Source organism: Macrobrachium rosenbergii, chromosome 54 (genome assembly GCF_040412425.1).
Source record: "Macrobrachium rosenbergii isolate ZJJX-2024 chromosome 54, ASM4041242v1, whole genome shotgun sequence".
NCBI lineage: Eukaryota > Metazoa > Arthropoda > Malacostraca > Decapoda > Palaemonidae > Macrobrachium > Macrobrachium rosenbergii.
The window spans coordinates 23,234,224-23,257,602 of NC_089794.1; the positions used below are offsets into that span (position 1 = coordinate 23,234,224).

Below are 23,379 nucleotides of genomic sequence, written 5' to 3' on the forward strand. Positions count from 1 at the left end.
CTCGAATCACATATAGCGAACTCCAAGCTACACAGTTCCTCAAAACAGTATCAACATTACATAATCTATCAGATCAGGGACCTGTTCAGTGTTCCTAATTCTGGAAGCCAACAGCAAGTTCAGTTAACCATTTTAACATTTTTGTATATAACAGACTTTCAGAGGAAATCAGCAATCACCTAAAATTAATGAACCATCACGAAATAAAGCAAATATCTCAAGTTAACATTCAATATTTGAGTACCGGTAACTTCTTTAATGAAAATAAAAGAAACTAACTTATCCACAGCTATATAATTCGTCCAAATATGACCAAGACTTTTGTGGGTTTGATTTCACACCAAATAAAACTTTTTTTTTTTTTTTTTTAGAAAGGCAACCTAAAAATCAGAGCTAATTGGCATTCTGCTGGCAAATTTTAATACACCAACAGACTTCCTGATGACAAGAGCAATCATACAGTCATTAACAGACTTTTTTTTTTTTTTAAGGAGATATCATAAACCAACCCATTTTCTAAACCACAAAACTGTAAAACAACCAAGATCTATCTAGAATGCAAAGATACAAAAAGCGAATAGACATCCTGTTGGTAAAATTCTAACAGACAACAGAGTTACTGAGGACAAAAATCATCATGCAGTCACGAACAGACTGTCTTTGAGGAGATATCACAAACCAACCAACCTTTTGAACCACAAGACAATCACAGACAAAGACTTTCCTTGGTGCCAAGCTACGAAAAACCACAGACATTCTGATTGGAAATTATCTTGAGCAAACAGACTTCCTCAGAGCAAGTATCTGAACTGAACAGACTTTCTATAAGCGCCACAGAATAATTGAGAATTAAGACATATGACATCGAAACCACCGTTCCAAGAATTAGCCTTTGCATTAAGTCAAGTCTAGATATTTCACATGACAACGCTCCCAATTAGTCTTTCAGTATGGTATCTTTACAACACAGCAGAGACTTCGTATTACACATCACTTTTGGCAAACTTGTCAAATGTTTTTCCTGTCCATTCTATGACACACACCAGTCAAAACTCCCCCTAAAAGATTCATCCACGTAGGGTTATAGTGCCGTCCAGTGCACCTCATGTGGTGCACTGTAGGCATTACTTAAGGTTCTTTGCAGCGTCCCTTCGGCCCCTAGCTGCAACCCCTTTCATTCCTTTTACTGTGCCTCCATTCATATTGTCTTGCTCCCACCTTGCTATCCACCCTCTCCTAACAATTGATTCATAGTGCAACTGCTGTGAGGTTTTCCTCCTGTTACATATTTCAAACCTTTCTAATCTCAATTTCCCTTTCAGCGCTGAATGACCTAAAAGATTCATATTTCAAACACCCGTTTTTGTAGCCTCATTACTGACGATGTCACCACTTTGCAAGGTTTCCCACACATCCCCTGAAGGAGGCCATCGCGGTATTTATCCCTTCTATATTTCACGTACAATATGCAATGTCCGCCCTGAGACGAGAAGGGGTTTGAGCCCCAAGCTGGTACCACCTTTTGGAAGGACGGCATGTGCCCGAATTATAATGAAAAGTTTTGACGTAGACTTGATCAAAAGGATGACGTTTAACTTCGTGAATATTCTGGTATACTTAATTTATATTTAATGTTTATTTTATATTTAGTTTAGATGCTATAATATTTATATTTAATCTATATTTAACTTGAATTTTAAAATTTTATATCAATCTAATTTATATTTTATATTCAATTTAATTCATACTATTTTATATTTAATATATTTATATATTTGTATTTAATCTATATTTAACTAAACTTATAAAAGTTTATATTTAACTTAATTTACAATATCTTATATTAAATTTAATTTATATCTTATATTTAATTTAATCTACATCCTATATTTAACATAATTTATATTTTATATTTAATTTATATTTTTCAGGACATCTGGCAGGATATAAATCATATTCAGTACTTATCAACAATTCTGTGAAACGAAGTTTCATGTAAAGTATCGTAAAAAAAAACTAGCATGTAAAAATGACAAATTCTGCCCAGGAAAATATGATTTCTGATCTCAGTAAATGACTTGCTATAACTTACAGTTTTTCGTATATCAAAAAATTTACATCAGAAGGCCAGGAAAAGGCATTTTAAACAACGGAATATAAAAATGACAAGTAAACAGTGACCATTCAGAATGAGCACATCGGCGAAATGTTAATTTTTCTTTAAAAAATGATAAACTAATTTGAAGTCATTCAAATCAAATATTTTTACATCTAACGATACAAAAGCATTTTAATAAATTATCCACAGTGAAAACAAGCCAGTCTTAGATGTAAATACTTCTGAAACAAGTAAAATATTTACAAATATTTACAAGTAAACTTATCCACAGAGCTCTAAGGTAAAAGAGTTCAGTCGGCTGCAAAGTCACTTATAAAACGACTAACACAATCGAAAATATATGCATCACAATCTCTTGGCTATTCGCTTAATTTTTCTCGTTTTCTGCAAGAATACAAAACTCAAGTTCTGTTATAAGATTTGGGAGAAAATCCTACGAAATCAAAAAAAGAAAACAGAAAACACAATATTAAAATGTAAGCAAAAAATAAATTTTTTGTTACAAATTCATAGAAAAACCGAACTAGGAGTTTTGTGACCATTACCCACTTGCTTGGTACAAAATTCTGGCAGTAAAACTCTCGAGGTATCTACACCAGATCATAAGATACTACAGTTCAAGCAAGGATTTGTTTATGTCCAACTACAGCCATAAGAGAGGACGTGAGCCTAGGGTTGTCTCAGTGGTAATCTTGCCAACCCACTTGGACTACCTGAACATAATAAGTCTAACTGCACGTATGAAAGGGTCTAAAACAGTCTTCTACAGTGACAATACGGGAATACATCTCGGAAAGCACAAAGGAAGCCTTTAAGCAGCTTTTCCCCAGTGGGAATCAACTGTCAGCTTAGAAAACAACTCTATATGCATCAGGCTTTGAAGCTTGGTAACCGACTGGGTACAATACCTCCTGCTGGGGGCACTCCCCACCCACATCCTCCTCCTAGGGGCACTGCAAAGCTGACCCCAAGGAGTCCTTTATTTTGAAAGCATTTCCAGTTTTTCTAACTACAATCTTTCCAGTTTTTGTTGACAGTGTTTATATACATGGGGACTTCTGTACTTCAGCGTATATTGTGTAACTATGAGCAACAGTTCATAAACTGTAGAAGGTTTCTTTCAACTATTTAGGTTTATCAAAAAAATGTTCACAGACAATGCTGTAGTTATCACTTGGTGTATAGGTTAATGTTTACAGACTTTCCCACTTTCCTCAGTTTAAAAAAATCCTGTATGGGAGTGAAGTAAAAGATTCTAAGTAATGTACAGTTAGAGAGAGAGAGAGAGAGAGAGAGAGAGAGAGAGAGAGAGAGAGAGAGAGAGAGAGAGAGAGAGTTACCACATGTTGAAAAATTGAAAATGTTGAAGATTCTGATAAATATTCTTTCATGAGAGAGAGAGAGAGAGAGAGAGAGAGAGAGAGAGAGAGAGAGAGAGAGAGAGAGAGAGAGAGAGAGAGAATTACCACATGTTGAAAAACTGAAAATGTTGAAGATTCTGATATATATTCTTTCATGAGAGAGAGAGAGAGAGAGAGAGAGAGAGAGAGAGAGAGAGAGAGAGAGAGAGAGAGAGAGAATTTTCACGCTAAAAACTGGAAATGTTGAAGATTATGACAAATATTCTTTCAAGAGAGAGAGAGAGAGAGAGAGAGAGAGAGAGAGAGAGAGAGAGAGAGAGAGAGAGAGAGAGAGATTTTCACGCTAAAAACTAGAAATGCTGAAGATTATGACAAATATTCTTTCAAGAGAGAGAGAGAGAGAGAGAGAGAGAGAGAGAGAGAGAGAGAGAGAGAGAGATTACCACGTTAAAAAACTGAAAATGTTGAATGTTTTGACAAATATTCTTTCAAGAGAGAGAGAGAGAGAGAGAGAGAGAGAGAGAGAGAGAGAGAGAGAGAGAGAGAGAGAGAGAGAGAGAGAGAGAGAGAGAGAAAATCAACTCTGTAGTTTCCACAACAAGTTGTTAATTTTAAAGGATTATATGCTAAAGTTTGTATAAGAGGCTTAAGGAATGCCCCTTAAATGAGTAGTGTCTGTCTAGAAGCTCAGAGAGAAAGAAAAGCCAGTATGAAACAATTTTTAGCCTATTCGTACTAATTCCGAACGAACTCTCAGCCCTTGTTTCTTTTGCTGACCAAAACTGCAAAGAATTATCACTACTTTATGTTATTGCAGACGTCTGCAAAAGGGGACAATTTTTAAAGCCCTGTCTTTAGAGTCAGCAATTCTCAAACCTACACCACATTGGTCACATGGTATGACCAGGAAAAGACACAATTTTGATATAGATTTAGCACAACTTTCTGGAATTATTTTTGGTGCAACTAGAGTTTGCCCCGGTTACGTGCTTGTTTGTTTGTTCCACAGAACTATCAACAATGGCAGTAATTAATCTCTTATTCAAGAGAGGATTCTGTGAGAACTGAACAAGAAGTTGAAATACAGAAATTCCCGAACAACAAAATCAATGCACAATTTGATTTTACAATAGGTTCCCCATTATTCATATTTTACAGTTCAATATTTAACAATTACAGTTAACTGAATCTTGATCTGATCGTATTATTGAAATTAAATTGTATGAAACATTCAACAACATAATTATATATATATATATATATATATATATATATATATAAACACAGATATATATATATATATATATATATATATATATATATATGATTATTATCACTTTTGTACGTGATTCATTTATCACACATTACCACAGGTGAAAAATAAGAAACGGGGTGTAGGTCCTGACCGGTTTCGACTTTATTTCCAAGCCATTGACGAAGGACTGATACAGAGTGTGAGAAGTCACAAATATATATACTACAAGAACAGTACTGACGAACATACACAACCGTTAGGGACTCCATATCCCCACTCAGGCCGGTGTCGAGGTAGGAGTGGCCTTTAAAACTCATTTGGCTAAAAATCACAATAGACTCTCTGGGGACATTGCTGATAAACAGACCATACCCCACCTCAGATCCACACCTGACAGGTGTCATGGAGGCGGAGTTTGGAAACTCATTAACATTACTACCCTCGTACTGTTTACAAATATGATAGTCCTATTTTCATACATCTCTACTGCCTACCTTAAAGTTTAAACAATTTACAAATTTCTTTTGATATTAAAGGATCAAGTTTATACATCCCTTGACTGATATTCATATTATGGTTGTAACTTTCTTTTATAAAGCTAGATTCAATGATGTTCCTTTCCAGTGCATTATTAGAATATACAATCCTTTTTGCCCCTTCCCAGTTGATAGCATGATTGTTCTCACTAACATGTACAAATATACCACTGTTCCCTTGTGCATACCTCACACATTTCTTATGTTGTTCAATTCTTTTTTCCAGTGCTTTCCCGGTTTGGCCAATATAAAAGTTGTCACAAGACTTACACGGAATTTTATATACACACCCTTTAATATTGTCTGGGGAGTTCTTGATAAGTACATTTTTCATTGTTGTATTGTTCTTAAATGCGACATTAACACCAAAATTCTTAAGAAGATGAGGGATATCTTTCATATTATTATTATAAGGCAAAACAATCAAATTTTTTGTGTTGTAAGGTTCTTTCTGGTTTTGATACATAGTCTTTTTTGCCGCTTCAAATGCACTGTTTAATACACTATCAGGATATTTCAATTTTTTGCCTGCATTCCTAATCTTATCTATTTCATCATCAATATATTCAGGGCTACATACCCGTAATGCTCTTAAAAACATAGATGAAAACACTGACTTTTTAACCTTATTGCTTTGAACAACATAAGAAATGTGTGAGGTATGCACAAGGGAACAGTGGTATATTTGTACATGTTAGTGAGAACAATCATGCTATCAACTGGGAAGGGGCAAAAAGGATTGTATATTCTAATAATGCACTGGAAAGGAACATCATTGAATCTAGCTTTATAAAAGAAAGTTACAACCATAATATGAATATCAGTCAAGGGATGTATAAACTTGATCCTTTAATATCAAAAGAAATTTGTAAATTGTTTAAACTTTAAGGTAGGCAGTAGAGATGTATGAAAATAGGACTATCATATTTGTAAACAGTACGAGGGTAGTAATGTTAATGAGTTTCCAAACTCCGCCTCCATGACACCTGTCAGGTGTGGATCTGAGGTGGGGTATGGTCTGTTTATCAGCAATGTCCCCAGAGAGTCTATTGTGATTTTTAGCCAAATGAGTTTTAAAGGCCACTCCTACCTCGACACCGGCCTGAGTGGGGATATGGAGTCCCTAACGGTTGTGTATGTTCGTCAGTACTGTTCTTGTAGTATATATATTTGTGACTTCTCACACTCTGTATCAGTCCTTCGTCAATGGCTTGGAAATAAAGTCGAAACCGGTCAGGACCTACACCCCGTTTCTTATTTTTCACCTGTGGTAATGTGTGATATATATATATATATATATATATATATATATATATATATATATATATATATAAACAGATATATATATATATATATATATATATATATATATATATATATATATATATATATATATATATATATATATATATATATATATATATATATATATATATATATATATATCCACACATGATTTTGACCTAGAAAAAACTTCATATTTCAAGACACTGTGGCATCTGAAAATCTAAAATAGACATAACCTATAAATTCTAGTCAATAAAAGTGAATGTCTCAAGTTATTTGTAATGCCTAAAGCATCTAGAAAATGTCCTTACTAAGTTATAACTACAAAAGATTAAGTGAAGTTGCTTTTTTTCCTATGATGAAACAAAGTTTTCATCAAAATCCCTTTTAAAAACTGTTTTGAAGCCCTCACACGCCAAGTGTTTTGAAATATGCAGAGATGCCTTGGTCGTAATGCTCTTGCTTTGAATTGAAATGAATTTAGAATTTAGGCTAAAGACCAAGCACTGGGACCTATGAGGTCATTCGGTGCTGAAAAGGAAATTGACAGTAAAAGGTCTGAAAGGCGTAACAGGAGGAAAACCTCAAAGCAGTTGCACCATGAATCAATTGTTAGGAGAGGGTTGAGGAAAGTAAGATGGAAGAGAGAGAATATGAAAGGAGGTACAGTAAAAGAAACGAAAGGGGTTGCAGCTAGGGGCCGAAGGGACGCTGCAAAGAACCTCGAGTAATGCCTACAGTGCACCGCACGAGGCGCGCTGGAGACATTACCCCCCTACTGGGATATTATAGCTGAGATAATCTCCAGCACTTAAAGAATTAACCTTATTGTATAGTTTATAATGTTGAAGCAAGAAGCATTATTTCCAAGGCCAGATTTGTACAATATTCACTGGTATCATACTGACACTGTAATACATTCAAGTAGAAACAACAGTGTGTATCCTAAAACATATGTAATTACTCGATAGCATATAAGGAACTGACATTAATGCCTATGTGTTTTCAGAGATACTGAGCAACCTGAAATACACATATATACATATATATTATATAAATACATAAAACAAAATATATTGAGATACCACAGAACTATCATTAAACCGATAAGATGAATAAGTTGACAATGTATACATTGGAGCACTGAGCCACTCTACCTGCTATTAAAGTTATCAAAAAAGTCTGATTAAATGCTTAATAGGTATAAGAACTGTATCCTGAATAATACTGAACTAATTTTAAGCTGATCATACAACTACTAAAAATCTTAAGGCAAAAATCTATGTATCCTAGTTAATGCTGGGCTACTGGATGGCTAATATCAAACTGATATATACTGTATCTCAGTGAAATACCTCACGCGTTAAAGGCTATTACAGTTCCTCATTGGAAATTTCAAGAAGCAGAGCTGAACACCAATGAACATTTCGTAAGTAGGCAATGCAATGATGCTATGGCCCTGATTAGATAACTTTTGCACAATACTAAAAATTTAACCCTAAGGAGTTTAGATTACATTCTCTCTATACCAAAGTGTGACCGTTTCCTACATTCATGTGAATGGGAGTCATTTTGTCCTATTCTAGAAGAATAACCACAACATTCTGGCCCTTTATGTAAAATCAGTAAATAAAACTGTAGCCATCTCTTGAATTTGTCTCTTCTTTCTTAGCAGATACTTGTGGGCTTCCAAGATGTCTTAGCTTGTGCCATTGATGTTGGGGAGTTGTAGAATCCTTCCTGAAGAGATGAGGATGGTGTAAGTTTTACTTAGCAAATTACAAAAAATGCCTCTGTATTTTGATTAAATATTAATATTGCTACGTAGGTCAGGCTGCAAAATTTATAGGACGATTGTAACCTTTTCACATACGGTAAACTGTTAAAAATTGATTAGCACCAACACTGTACCATTTCCCTCACTCCTGATTGGCTAAAATATTTTCAGAAAAGAGCCATTCACTGCCCTTTAACCTACTTTCTCATAATCATCATCATACATCAAACCATTTTATATATAATTAAAACTGACCCATAAATAATTGGTAAAGTGCAGATAAAATCAAAACTAGTCTTACGGGGCATGAAAATTTCACAGTATCAAGATTTTCTATATAAAAGCAATGAATTAAAGAAAAAGTCTACTTCCCTTGCTCATTTTCTTATTTTTATAACTAATATTTCAACAAAATATATCTTTTAGGAATATTCTATGAGTTATTGGCACTTCTATATCATCAAAACCACTGTTTTCATTAAATCCCAAATCCCAGGGCAAAACTCTTAATTGCATTATTTAGAGTTTCTAAATCTGTAGCTTTGGCTCCATCTGAACAAAGACTTCTATCCAACCCAAATAATAAGTTTCCCAAGACAACATATTATACCAAACTTACCTTTGTTAAAGTTCTACACAACTTAGGAATTTTTCTACTCCAAAATCTTTCAGTTTTTTCCTAGGAGAACTTGCAAGAAGTTGATCACCTGGAAGATTGAGGTAATTTTGCTTGAAAGATATCAAAACTGGCACATTATAGGCTATGGACAGGCTTCAAGCATCTTGTACATACTGACAATTGCATTCTCTTAATTACCTACAAAGTCTAACTTTCCTTTCAGCCTTTTCAGATATCAAATAAGGGAATGTAAAAAACTGTGGCGTACAGTGGGTACAATCTTCAAATTCTTGATTCTCTTACAGCTATCATGCAAAGGTTTACTACAGTTCCTTCAGTCTCAACTTTTCGTGTGCTCATACTCGTAGGTTAAAGAATTTAAGAGTGTTATACTATATCTGAACACAGTCCTTTAAAATGCTAAAACAAGATTGCATACTCCCAAATACTTCATTACTCACCCATGGTAATCCTGGTTTTGATGGGCTAAGCCAGTAGGCAGGTTTCTCCCACTCCCCTTTGTTTATGGGAGTCTTCCTCTTTGTCCTCACATGGTTCATCAGGCAGGTCTATTTCGTTTACAGTTTTCTGGAAAATACTCTTCCTGTGTCATAACTCTTATTAAAATCCCATGCTTCCACATCTTGGTCATTAACTTGTTGAAAAGTATAGTGCCACGTCCTTATAAAATCCATTTTTCTAATATCTTTATAGCAACCTGGACCCACTAATTCTCATTCCACCGTGATCCTATGTGTGTAGACGTACTTGAAAACAGTTCATTGAATGCTGAAAAGTATGGTGCCACGTCCTTAAAACATCCACTAGTTCTCATTCCACCTTGATCCTGTCTGTAGACTTACTCGAAAACAGTTCATTGAAAGTGGTGTCATAAATATTTCTCTTATTTACTTTCATATTTTCTAGTTGCTTTGGGAGATTAGTTTCTTCTACACATGTTCAAGGGTAGCAGGTAACATTTTTTGTTTTCTAAGTTGCTACTACAATAAGTCTCCATTTTTAGTGTTATGCAAGTCCAAGTAAGAATCTGTCCTCATAATAGTCTAATTTTCACTGATTGACTATTAAAACACCTTATTCTGACTTAAGCAGTTTCCTTGCTCTCATTTTCTTAAAATTTGCATATTTTCCAGTGAAAGGTGGTCAGTGATATGAAATACAATATCAGGTGGAGTTAAAATCTCTCCTACACACCTTTCTTGCAATTAAAGTTCTGTATGACAGAAAACCTGTCATGGGCTCGGCACTTGCAACTCAGCATATATCCAGTCATGGGCATTATAACTTTGCACACCTCCAGGAGTAACTGCAGCTAAGGCATATTAGTTATCTCCCTAGCTATCAGCTTACCAACAGAGTAATGGCTTGCTAGCTCCACTAATCAATCGCCTGATGCCATCTCAAGTCTTACCGTTGCACTGCCTGGGGAGCCATTGATTCTCCTGTGTTACCCTGCTGATGAGTTCGACTCCAGGTGTTGAGATTCACACTAGTGGCCATTGTCATCCTCTAGTGGAGACGGCTTAGGAGACCCTAAGGTAATACCCCAAGGTAGCAGCATGGTATCCTCTAGGGGGTTGTTTGTGCACAGCAAGTTGTGTAACTGGGTATGGGGTGACACCCATGCTTGCCAATCCCCAGCCTGGGCTGTACTGTTTGCAGAAATTGTCTGTGGCTATTGATTTGGGATCCATGAGCACTCCACTTTCCTCATTTGGAGTCCATTCATCCTTGGGAAGTAGCAATTCTTTGGGATTATTGTGAGATAACGAAGGTGCGAGTCTCTGTTTGGCACACACTAACCACTAGCTTGCCTTTATCAGCCAGTGACAGTGAGTAGCTACCCTACAGCAGTACAGGTGCCACGCAAACAGTACCAATATCCAGCTAATCTTGTGGGGCCTCCTCTACACTCAACAGTCGAGGGGTTTTGGGGGAGGTGTACTCAGTGAGAAAGGCGGTGGACGTACCTATCCTTGCAGTGTGGTGAACCAAGGGGTGACACTACAACAACTTTGGTTACAAAATGCGATGAAGATGCTTAGCTCTGTAAGGTAGCCAAATAGCTTAACAAGCAATTATTGGCATGCAAGAATGGCTTGACACAATTTCCAATGTTTCTGCCTACCATCTCGTAAACCTAAAGGCATGGGAATTGGTCCAGCACACAACAGGGGGGCAATAAAACCCACTTGAGCTTGATCTAGACAGTTGCTCTACTACTAGGTAAAGTGGATATGGAAATGGAGCCTGGGTCCCAGTGTGGGCTGTACAGTAACTTGTCAGTCAGTCAGTCCTTGGCAGAAGCTGGTCCGGCCTGTGTGGGTGCGTGCATCTGACGATGGTCCTAGCTGAGGACAATATCTGGTGGAGAGTTTTCACTTAGCACTGGCAGCTTGGCTCACCTAATTTCTATGTTGCTATATATATATATATATATATATATATATATATATATATATATATATATATATATATATATATATATTTTGTGTGACTGCAATGATGATTCTCCATGTCACCTTTCTTGAAATAATTACCTTTAGACTTATCCTTGTTTTATTTTATCATAACCGAGATAGACTTCTGTCATAACATTGCTGTTTTTTTTTTTTTGGTTGCAGCAGTCGTTTTCGCTACCATCTTCCTCCCATAAATTGTTTTAACTAATAGTATTCCTGTTTTTCCAAAATTCCACGAGTGGTATATCGTCTTTACCCGCTTTTAACACCTTCCGAACACCTCTAATAAGTTTAGCTTTCTTTCACGTGGCTCAGAAAGTACTGCAACGATGAACCTGCAAAGGGAACAAGTCTCTATAGCAGTCAAACTTACTTGAATATTAATTGCTATGGACAGCAAGGTGGAAGAAAGAGAATATGAATGCAGGTATAATAACATGAATGAAAGTGGGTGCAGCTAGGGGCCGAAGGGACGCCGCAAAGAACCTTAAGTAATGCCTACAGGGCACTCTGTGAGGTGCACTGACGGCACTATCCCCATACGGGGCTATAAGAAAGTTTAAGTACTTCTGGGTAAATGTTCACTCCCCGTAAAAAAAAAAAAATGTTCAGATTTCACTATACAAATTTGATTAACCTAGTCCTCTCTCAAGTTCATATATTAAATAAAAAATATTTAAAAGCTTCAGTAGCGTCAGTTAAATATTGTTACACTCGTATCGACTTTTGAGTTATCGACATATTAATGGGCTTACTCTGATAAAAAATTAACTTACCAGTTTCAGTGGTAGATTCCTGCTCTGTCGTGAGGGCTGAATAGCATTCTGCTTCGGCGGCAATTCTCCTACTTCGATGTTTAAGCGTTCTCCTAGTTTATACTCCGTTTTGTATCAAAGTGAAATCCTTTTGCCTAAAAGTGAAGTCGTTTTGCCTCAGAGTGAAGTCCTTTTGCCTCAGAGTGAAGTCCTTTTGCCTCAGGGTGAAGTCCTTTTGCCTCAAAGTGGAGTCCTTTTGCCTCAGAGTGAAGTCCTTTTGCCTCAGGGTGAAGTCCTTTTGCCTCAGGGTGAAGTCCTTTGGCCTCAGGGTGAAGTCCTTTGGCCTCAGGGTGAAGTCCTTTTGCCTCAGGGTGAAGTCCTTTTGCCTCAGGGTGAAGTCCTTTTGCCTCAGGGTGAAGTCCTTTTGCCTCAGAGTGAAGTCCTTTTGGCTTAAACTGAAGAAGTCGTTTCAGAGCATCCATAAAAGCGATTTGACACAACCCAATCCGTTTACGAACAAACAATTTAAACACTGAAGCCGATTTGTTTTACATTTACGAGGTTTGGAAATTAAAACTGTCGCGTTTGCTTTATACAAACTTTCTCAGCCGACAAATATACACAAGTTTATCTCTCAAAAGTGGATTAAGTTTACAGATTTCAAATGTCTAGTATGTTTTAACACAAATTGTTCGTTAAATTTTCAAATGAATTTTACTCTTACTTTCGAGATTCTAATACAAAACTGGTCTTAACCAACGGTCTTAATTTGGCAAAACTAAATTTCGCGATACTAAATGACTAAAAAAATAAAAAATAAAAATAAAAAAATGACTAAATTGCAAGTTTAGCCAGATGGTTCTTATGATTTAACTGACGACGATGTTTACTCCAGAACTGAATGCCACAAGCACAGATTACTAAGAATTAATACATTTTGCAATACTAGACCACGTAACCAATTTAATTGTATTGACTGACGCTCCTTAGTTCTCTGTTTAAGGATTTGTTTAACTGATTCATTAAACGCTCTTATCTGAACTGATCTTTCTTAAAAGCTAGAGAAATGCTTTGTTACGAGTTGTGATGTCTGTTATATTAAGGAAGTACGTTTTTTCCTTTTCATTCAGCAACTTAATAACTTGATCGATCTGTCGAAAGTCCTCGAGTTGTATCGAATTGTTTTTATGGATGAGCTGGAACGAACTGAATTGAAATGACGGTTGTCCTCGAAGCGAAACCTTGTCTGTAAACACAAGAAATGATCTACATTAATTACCAATTACGAACCAAGTTCGATTCAGTTAATTGTATATACATATATATATATATATATATATATATATATATATATATATATATATATATATATATATATATATATATATATATATATATATATATATATATATATATATCCTACATACATATATACACATATATAAGTACATGTGTATATATAAAAGCATTTATACTTTCAACTCGAATCACGCAGGCGAGATCTTACCGAATCCATGCCTATACGAAAGTATTTCTCTTAAAAGCAATAAAAACTAACGCCACTATATTCATAACTCAAATGAGGTTACATGCACAAGAGACCAGTAACTTAAGTATCTCTAAATATGGATAAATAATTCACTTATGACGTACCATGATTATAAACAGCACGCCTGACTGTGGAGCAAGCAAGTATGGTAATGGCAACTGTCTGTCTTTCCTAAGTAAATGATTTCCTCTGGTCTATATCGACTTGGGGATCTTTTAACCCCTATTAAAAGTAAAATTAGTAACCAGACCGCAAATTCCTGAGATGTTTGCTAGTATTGCACCAGCCCCGGATTTTTTGCCTAGGTTAGGTTAAGGTTTAGGTTAGGTTAGGTTAGGTTAGGTAGGTTAGGTTAGGTTAGGCTAGGTTAGGTTAGGTTAGATTAATGTCCCGAAAGTAATTTGGGTGTGGGAAACACAATGAAATTATTTTCAAGATGATTCTATGGTTAGTTTTCAAGATATGGCATCCCGGTTTTTTTTCAGGGAAAGGTCCTGGTTCTTGGTTACATCTATGAAAAATACAACTAGACCAGAACAGTATTAACAGAACTTTCGTGTAACAACTGGGAAAATGAAGCATAATTGAATATCCTGTATCACCGAAAGTCATTTGCTTTAAAATGCCAGCAGCTACGGGGAATAGATTGTTTCCATTTGAAAAAATTCCAGCAAAATATTAATTTCCTATTTCACTTAAGCATCGTCAACAACAGTATATTTAAAACACTAGTTTACCTTTATGATGCAGTCAGCTTGAGCAATAGGCCTCCTTTTTAACAATCCATGTCCTAATAACATTATCTTTACTCCATTTTGGGATTACGATAATGGTCAAATTTACCCCAAAGGTTAAAGACAATATATAAATGCTTAGATGACACAAATATTCAGAGTTTGGCCATTTTTAACAACTAAGAAATTAAGAGACCTTTTTTTTTAATGTCAGTTACCAGAAAATCATTCAGCCCACAACGAAGATGAGAGATTCAGTGGACTCAGCCACATCACGTAGGAACTGAATCTCACAGGAATGCATCACACAGGAATCACATTAGGTAGGAATCACACAACACGGGAATCACATCATACTGGACTCATCATGTATAAATCACATCACAGGAATCACGTCACGTACATCATGTAGAAATCACATCACAGGAATCGCGTCACGTAGGAATCATCACATCATGCAGGATTCACTTAAGAAGGGACCACATCACGAAGCAATCACGTCGCATAGGAATCGTATTACGCAGGAATCATATGTAGGAATCACATCCTATTGGAATCACATCAGACAGGAATTACTCCACAAAAGATTCACATCACACAGGATTCACATAAAGAATCACATGACACAGGCACCACACCACACCACGTGGGAATCTCATCTTGCAGGAATAACTTCCCTTAGGAATCACATCATGCAGAAATCATTCACACAGGAATCACATCACGCAGGAATCACATCCTGCAGGAATCACATAAATTTTAATTTTTGGTATTTTGCCTCTATTTTAGGTCGAAAATGGCTTACAAAGTTGACTGGGGCGCTTGTTTGGCTGTTCATAATAATAATAATAATAATAATAATAATAATAATAATAATAATAATAATAATAATAATAATAATAATAATATCATGCACTTGGGTAAGGGCCTGATACCCCACGTTAGGGTAGGTTAGGTTAGGTTAGGTTAGGTTAGGTTTGGTGTGGTTGGTAGGTCATTTGCTAACGAAGTAAGCTTCAGAAAAATTCAAAGCACAATTAAAACACGGGAAAATGTTATTTTCCAATCCAAAATAAGATAATTTTACTACTGTAGTTTGTGCTAACATTCCACCATATTCAAATTACAAAATATTCCCCTGTAGGTTAACTGTATACTACAGTTTTAGAGCCGGTTGTAAAATTACAAATTTTAATTTTGCAAAGTAATTACGGTTTCTGCTCTTAGCCAAACCTCAGAATAACAGAGGGACTTCAATTTTTCTACGACCGCAGGCAGCACCTCACCCTGCAGGCCTACGTGGGTTACGAGGTAATGTAATGTTACTCAAGACACGTACTTTATATATATGTACAGTATCTACCGTCAGCATAAGCCGTGGGCATTCGTTTTGAAATACCAGTATTTATAGTCTGCAGCCCTGCTGGTCAATGTTTTCGACCAATAATATTCTAGCTACCGTATTTACTTTATATTCACTCGCCTAATCCATGGCAAAGGTAATACAGGTATTGAAGGTATATTCGCCGTTATTTGGCACCAGTACCTACAGTGATCAAGGTTCCATTCAACATAATTTGGCACTAACTGGCACCAGTAATACGTAGATCATCACACAACAATATGGCTGCCACCTGTAACCCGCCATATCGCCACAGATATCCACTCGTTTGCCTGACTTTGAATTTCTCCATTTGAACCCTTGGGACAAACTATGCAAATGAGGAATGAAATACAGTATCTAAACAAGTACCTTTGCTTCCCGGGAAGCACTGATGAAGTGGATAATGACAGCACGTAAACCTCGTCTCGAGAAAGACAGGTGACTAACTCGCCTTGACTCCTGGTCCTGGAGTCCGGGACACCTGTCCGTCTGGGCCAGAACGAGGCGAAAAGTTATAACCCATACAACCTCACTTTCTGTTTACCTGTTGAAGTCACCGTGAAACTACGGTTATATGATACAACCAGACTATTTTCCTGGTTAAATCACCAGAATGAAATGAAATAAGGCACATACAACACCATATATTGTCTCCCCCCAAAAAATATCTGGAATTTTGACAAACCTAGAAGACGTCACTGGAAATTGTCCGGCATTACTCGTGATTTTAGGAAAGTCGAGAAGCGCCATTAAAGCAAAATAATGTTATTGAATGTACTTTTATTTGGAATTTTGGTTTAACTTAGTCGTATTTCCAAACCTGCGAGGCTTCGACCAGAATGAAATGAAGAGACTCGGAATGTTTAGATTCAGTGGGCCTAGGATTGAATATAGAATTGAATAAAGAATTTAGGCCAAAGGCCAAGCACTGGGACCTATGAGGTCATTCAGTGCTGAAACGGAATTTGACGGTAAATGGTTTGAAAGGCGTAACAGGAGGAAAACCTCAAAGCATTTGCCCTATGAATCAATTGTTAGGAGAGGGTGGAAAGTAAGATGGAAGAAAGTGAATATGAAAGGTGGTACAGTAAAAAGAACGAAAGGGGTTGCAGCAGCTAGGGACCGAAGGCGCACTGCAAAGAACCTTAAGTAATGCCTACAGTGCACCGCATAAGATGCACTGACGGCACCACCGACCAAGGAGGCTTTGGAAAGTCAGGAATACCAACAATTCACAATCTTGAGCTAGAGAAACCACACCCAACATTTTGCAATAACAAATTATTTTTCCTAATTTGATTTAGCGCAAGAATATTTTTTGATCATTCATATAATGACACGATTCAACTTTGTTTTACGTTGGTCGCTCTGCATCTTCTACCCAGGGACGATCGTCTGTGTTGCAAGAAGGAACGTCCAGAGTTTGTTCAAAATATTTTATTTACTTTCTAACATTTCCTGTTGATGCATCAGTTTAATAGGGATGATTATCTTAGCGTCACATTGACTCTGCATTTACACTGATAAGAAATTTATATTTTGTTTGTTAATAAATATAAATAGTTTCTTTTCAAATGACCATATTTTTTTGAGGGGCTGTTACTCTTTAAGTCGATATGGCAAGGAAAAACTATTTTATTTTCAAGCAAACTGAAATATAATTTTCGTATCAATACATGTACAAAGTCAATGCAATGAATTTGCGATATACGCGTCCCTACCCTGTTATAATTGAATTTTGCATAGGGGTGATTTTTGTATATGGAACATGGCGGCTGCTGGCCTCGCCGTTATTTCAGGATCTAAACGCTATAGAATCTAAATAAATAACACAGAATCTAAATATAGATTCTACAGAATGTAAATATAAATAATACAGAATCTAAATATAAATTCTGCAGAATGTGAATATAAATAATACAGAATCTAAATATAAATTCTACAGAACATATTTCAGGATGTAAATGCTACAGAATCTAAATACAAATTCTACAGAATGTAAATATAGATAATAAAAAATCTAAATGTAAATTCTACGGAGCATATTTCAGGATCTATATTCTACAGAATGTAAACACAAATGGTACAGAGTCTAGATGTAAATGCTACAAAAGCTAAATCTAAATAATACAGAATCTACATATAAATGCTACAGAATCTAAATATAAATGCTACAGAACCTAAATCTAAATGCTACATAATCTAAATCCAAAATCTACAGAATCTAAATGTAAATTCTACAGAACATTTCAGGTAAATAAAATGTATAGGATCCCTCGTAAGTTTCCTGTAAAAAAAAAAAAATAAAAAGGTCGAATATTCAAGAAAATATTCGACTCCGTTTTCTATGCACTTCCATCCGAAATAGGTCGAAGGGGGAACTAAAAACAATACACTTGCATATTCGCGATGGAGTCTTCTCCTCCGAAGGTGGAATCAGCCTCGCCAGACATTTGCACATTTCCCTTTGAGCCTCTAAGGCGCCCCTCATGAAATTTTCATGCGTTCCACTCTCTCTCTCTCTCTCTCTCTTCAAAGGGAAGGCTCTCAGATGCGATTGCACCTGACGCTACTCGGAAGGATTCTTCGTCCTTCTCCTATTTCTCAGCTGTTATCTTTTCGTTTTCTGTAAAAGAAAACTATTGTGACGACTTTTTCTGTCCGCCCTCAGATCTTAAAAACTACTGAGCCTGAGTGCTGCAAATTGGTATGTTGATCATCCACCCTCCAATCATCAAACATACCAGATTGCAGCCTTGTAGCCTCAGTAGTTTTTATTTTATTTAAGGTTAAAGTTAGCCATAATCGCGCTTCTGGCAACAATATAGGACAGGCCATCACCGGGCCGTGGATGAAGTTTCATGGGCCGCGGTTCATACAACATTATACCGAGACCACCAAAAGATAGATCTATTTTTGGCGGCCTTCATTATACGCTATAGCGGCTGCACAGAAAACTCGATTGCGCCGAGGAAATTTCGGCACATTTTTTACTTGTTTTTATTGGGCCGTCTTCGAATTCGGGATTATGCAGAAAGGGACCGTTGTTGATGGGTAATATACTTTTCCTTTTTTTTGGTTTAGTTCCCACCTTGACCTGTTTCGGATGACAGTGTGTAGAAAAATGAATCGAATATTTACTGAATATTCGACTTCGTCTATTCGTCACATCTGACAGGAAATTAACGATGGCTAATATCAGTCTACACAATTCGAAGATTTCGTTATATGAAGGTGATCATTACACAAAATCAGAAATGCTTAAATTTAAACTGAAAAGGAAAGAAATATATATCACAATTCATCTGTGCCACTGAAAATAAAAGAACAAAATAAATAAACAACGAAAACCAAATAAATAAATAAACTTTAAAATTGATTTTGTTTGCCTATTAAACAAAGCAGAGTTCATATAATTTATTGTTGTTTGTAATTTCAAAGTAAGGACTTTCTTCCGTTATATATATGATATACGTACCCTCACAACTGTATGCAGATATCAGAACAGTAAGTCCTTGCAATTCTTTTGTAAAGTTTCTTAATGTATTTCCGTTTTATCTTCATTAGATGTACAGCCAATATTTGCATATGCAAAATGATCTTATATATATACACACACACACACATACATATATATATATATATATATATATATATATATATATATATATATATATATATATATATATATATATATATATATATATATATATATATATATATATATTTACATATATATAAATATATATATATATATATATATATATATATATATATATATATATATATATATATATATATATGTATATATATTATGTACATTTCATCATTCAATTATTATTATTACAAGCTGGGAATTGCTCATGGAAACTTCTTCTTTGAACCGCTGACCTATGGTTTACCAGATCAAGCTTATATGCATTTAATCACAAAATTAATAAAAGTGGAATTAGCTGTGCATAATAAACAGGTAATCTTACCTAGTGGTAGACATTAACAATATCTTCTTCTTTGTGGATTGTAACTGTTTACATTGAATCACAAAGAGAGAGAGAGAGAGAGAGAGAGAGAGAGAGAGAGAGAGAGAGAGAGAGAGAGAGAGAGAGAGAGATAACTGATATTTAAAAGATAATGTCTAAATATGTATAAATATTCGTCCATTTACCAAAATATTTGAAATTCCCCTCATAATTACGGCCTTATATGAATTTTATGAAGTTATTTTTTACAAGTTACTTAGTATTAAAGTCCAGCTATTATGTAATTTTAACATTTCGCAGGACCTGCTGTATTCCTGAATTAAAATAAATAAAATATAAGACAAAAGGACCTGTACGGTAGGAACAAAATCCTGAGATAACCCAGTTTAACCTTTGTTGAGACAACACACACTGCAAGTTACCTCGTAGCAAAGTCGAATTGTTGTACAATTCCAGCATTTCGCAGAATCTGCTGTATTCCCGAATTAAAATAAATAAAAGATAAAACAAAAAACCTGTAGGGTAGGAACAAAATCCTAAGATAACCCAGTTTAGCCCCTGTTGGGACAACACAAACACACATACCCCGAAATCCATTTCTAAAAAGGACACCCTTTCTCCTTTGTAGACAACACACGGTTGAATGTGAACATTTCTTAAAAAAAAGAGGACTTTCTTTAACTCTCTTTCCCCAGACATAAACATTCCCGTAATGGGACAGAGTATTTGGATAGGCGGCCTAGACAAATATCAAAGGACCCCCTGACGTTTGTTCCTCAAATATACTAAGAGTTTTTCTTTTCATACGTCTAGGATTTATGTCACAGGCGTTTGCTCTCCTTCTCCAACGCCCCTCCCTTTTAACCCTTCAAGAGGGGATCAATTAAACGTTTAAGAAAGATGAGAAATATCAAAAGACAAGGAATATCAATACTGGAAAGGTGGGAGAGTCAAGGTATAAGAAGAATGTGTGGTATATTTAACGTAAAGGGGAAGGCTGGCTAGGGAAGCTCGTCTGAGATGCTATGGCCATGTAATAAGAAGAGAGGAGGTGGAACCAATCAAGAGAGCTAAGAACATGCCAGTGATAGGGGGGAGGAGAAAGAGTGTGGGGCGTCAGCGGATCAGATGGATGGATGTGGCGGGGAGGGATATGGTTGAGGTGGGACTGGGAAAGGAAGAAGATGAAAGGAATGGAAACAGATGGAGAACATTGACTCGAGCGGCCGACCCTGCCATACAGTGTGATTAATAAGGTCGAAAGAAGAAGACAGGTTCCGTTTGTGGTAAAATTGGTCTGGGCTGTTTGACAAGGAGGTTGTACTGACGAGGAGAGAAATGAGATGTTTGGTCTGTGGGTGCTCATCACTAAGAAGGTAAATATCTTGGAAGACGTAGTAAGGAAAAATTATATATCTTCTACATAACATTTATTAGTAGAGCAATGATACTTTTGTGTAGGGCTTAGTTCTGTAAGCAATGATTATGCTGCAGAGGTTAAGAGTCTTGTGAAAAAAAGGTTTATGGTTTCTGAGACGAAGTAATGAAAAATTATACGTTTTCTACAAAGCATCTTTTAGTAAAATGATGATACTTTTATGTAGAGCTTAGTTCTGTAAGAAGTTCTGCTGTAGAGGTTAAGTTTCTTCAGAAAATAGAGGGTTTATGGTATATCAAATTTCTGTTTTGTTTCTCTAATTTGTTTCAAAGAAGTTAAAAGATTTTCTCTACGAAACGCTAAGAAAATTATTATTGGCCATAAAATGAGAAAGTTTTTACACGCATCTAATCTTTGTTTTGATATTTTACCACATTTTCTCCTGATCCACGCACTACTGAAACGTTCATATTTAAAAAAAAAGCTAGGCCTAATTTCTGGCTTTCTCTTCAAACACAACTTTCTAAAGGTCTTCCTAGCAACAAACTGTCTCTTAAAATTGCTTTGGTTTGTGTCTCAACTAACAAACTAACTGACTTTATAAGAGATTATGAACAAGCTATATTACAGAAGGAATTCATGAATTATATCAACAGACAGATTCATTTCATAACGTGAAATGGCATTTCTTTGTTATTGATTTCCTGAAAGGGATCTTATTCTTGAAATCATCTCGGTACGTGGGAAGTATTAGGCCTAACTGTAATATTTGGGCTAAAATAATGATGTTAAAGCAAATAAAAAGACCTCGATAAGATAGACAGTTCATTACACAATCGATGAATTTCATTTCCTGAAACCAATCTCAGCACATACGAAGTATTACTGAGTTGGAGAACAATTAAGACCTAACTGGAATACTGGGTTACAGTCGTGACGTTAAATGAAATGAAAAAACTTCATTTACATAAGCAGTTAATTACAGAATTGTTACTAATTTCTTGAAATCGATCTTAGTACAGGAGAAGTATTAGTGAGCTGAAAAAAAAAACTAAGACTAGCTATAACTGGGTTACAATAATGACTTTAAATGAAATGAAAAAATTTTCAGATAGATAGCAGTTCATTACAGAGTTGCTACGAAAATCTTGAAACCAATTTTAGCACAGATGAAGTATTAATGAGCTGGACAAAAACTAAGACCTATATAACGGGGTTACAGTATTGTCTTTAAATCTAATACGAAAACCTCGATAAATAGACAAACAATTACGAAACCGACGAAGCTATATAATCGTATACCAGACTGACACAGGTCTCAATTGCAGTGATGCTCCTTGGAGCTCGGGAATCGAGTAGCTGACTCTGTGAAAATGTTATTCACAGGCAAACAAATCGATCCTCTCGGCAAATAGGCGAAAGTTATCGGGATTTCTGGCGAAGACTCAACACACACAAGGCCGCCGGAATAATGAACGATATTCGCCCTTGAACGAAGTACTTTGGATTGCAGACGACGGATAATGACAGATGACGGATAATGACGAATTTGTGCTGTTATTAAATTACGTGACGAATTTGTACTGTTATTACATAAAATAACCGGTATGACGAATTTGTAAATACAAATTTTCTTGTGTTTGCATTTTTGTTCAGTGTGAAATTTTTTCATCGAGCTGATTTCGTAAAGGCTTCTTTCACACACATAGATACACATGCAAGCAGAGAGAGAGAGAGAGAGAGAGAGAGAGAGAGAGAGAAAGAGAGAGAGTTCTATTCAATTTTTCTAAGGAGAGAAAGAGAGAGTGTTGTATACTTACCAATTTTTCGGAGGAGAGAGAGAGAGAGAGAGAGAGAGAGAGAGAGAGAGAGAGAGAGAGAGAGAGAGAGAGAGAGAGGTTACATAAAATTCATTATTCCGTGTTGATTCTTCTCCTTCTTCTTCTCCCACAGCCAAGAATGAAATTGACACTGATCCACCTCCCAGCCTTTATTGACTTCGTGAAGTAGAAGAGAACCATTACTCTCCCTCTCGAAGAAGGAGAGAATCATTACTCTTTTCTCGAAGACTGTTTGCACGGGAATGTCAACATGGGCCTCGGCTTGTAAGACTAAGGAAGTATTTAATTCTATGGGAAGAAGAGAGTCTCTCTGGGAAGAAA

The 23,379-nt window shown here is 35.9% G+C and overlaps 2 long non-coding RNA genes across 4 annotated transcripts in view; both read right to left on the reverse strand.

Moving 5' to 3' along the window:
* Window positions 1–6,722: 6,722 nt before the first annotated feature.
* LOC136834882 (uncharacterized) lies at window positions 6,723–11,430 on the reverse strand. Its single transcript, XR_010851905.1, has 3 exons — window positions 9,416–11,430; window positions 8,955–9,042; window positions 6,723–8,298 (listed from the first exon to the last, which is right to left on the reverse strand). It is a non-coding gene; the product is annotated as an uncharacterized lncRNA (long non-coding RNA).
* Window positions 11,431–11,656: 226 nt separating this feature from the next.
* The window catches only part of LOC136834884 (uncharacterized), a 411,316-nt gene continuing 399,593 nt past the window's right edge, over window positions 11,657–23,379 (reverse strand). For 2 of the 3 annotated variants that reach the window (XR_010851906.1, XR_010851907.1), the window contains 3 exons: window positions 12,537–13,438; window positions 12,214–12,494; window positions 11,657–11,772 (listed from right to left, as the gene is read on the reverse strand). This is a non-coding gene — a long non-coding RNA (uncharacterized lncRNA). Of the gene's footprint in view, window positions 11,773–12,213; window positions 12,495–12,536; window positions 13,439–16,228; window positions 16,530–23,379 lie in introns of those variants that run through there. The other variant, XR_010851908.1, reaches the window with a different exon arrangement.